We start from the raw sequence: 1,172 nt of genomic DNA, 5'->3' as shown, positions 1-1,172 counted from the left end.
CTTTGTAATGAAAGAAGTGGACACTGCATAGTTTTCTAATAAAAAAAGCGGACACTACACAATTTTGTAATGAAAAAAGCGGATACTACACAGTTTTGTAATGAAAGAAGGGGACACTGCACACATTTCTAATGACATCCCAATGAGGGTTTTCTGCCTACAAAATAATAGGTAAATCCCCTGTCCCCTATATTTAAAAAATCCCAAGTTTTTCTCTTAAATATAGGACCCCCAGACACCCCTTGTGGCTGAAGAAATATAACCTTAGTCAACCCTAGCTGCAAAATATATCCCAAGTCCATCCCAGACAAGAAATATATTTCTACATTGTGACAGTCACAATTCAGGGTCCAGGCATAAGAAATATATTTGGAGTCCATTCCAGTGAGGAAATATATTTTGGGGTGTGTGACACACTAGAAATATATTTAGTGTGACATTGGACAACAAAATATATTTAGGTAAAAGTGGAGATATATAAGCCCCAGAATATATACAATATAGATATACACCCTGACATTTAGTCCTGTAGTATTCATGGAGTTTGCAAGACTAATAGTCAGTTGTCAGTGGGTGACTGAAGTGTTTTTGTAGTCCCAAAAAGCGAACACTACAACATTTTGTAATAAAAAATGGTAGTCTCAAAAGGCTGGTACTACAAAATTTTGTAATGAAAAACTGGGTAATGAAAAAAGAGGAGACTACAAATTCTTGTAGTCCCAAAAAGTGAACATTCCAAAATTTTGTAATGAAAAAGCGGACAATACAAACTTTTGTGGTAAAAGAAATCAAGCACTACAAAATTTTGTACTCTTAAAAAGAGGATACTACAAATTTCTGTAATAAAAGTGGACAAGACAAACTCTTGTAATGAAAAGGAGGACACTACAAATTTTTATATAGTCCCAAAAAGCAAACACTACAAGCATACCGCAAACTTTGATAGTCCCAAGAACTGGACTCTACAAGCTTTTGTATTCCCACAAAGTGGACATTACAAGGTTGTGAAATGAGAAATAGGATACTACAAAACTTAATAATGGACACTACAGAATTTGAATAGAAGTAGTGGGCACTACAGATTAAAATTTGGGCATGCGGGTGAGTTTGAACAACGTCACATGCTGTGACTTACTGATGTTACATCTTTCCAACGTCAACACCGACATCCA

This window comes from Laccaria bicolor, genomic scaffold (assembly GCF_000143565.1).
Source record: "Laccaria bicolor S238N-H82 LACBIscaffold_43 genomic scaffold, whole genome shotgun sequence".
In the NCBI taxonomy this organism is placed as follows: Eukaryota; Fungi; Basidiomycota; class Agaricomycetes; order Agaricales; family Hydnangiaceae; genus Laccaria; species Laccaria bicolor.
Note: the sequence above shows the minus strand (reverse complement) of the source record.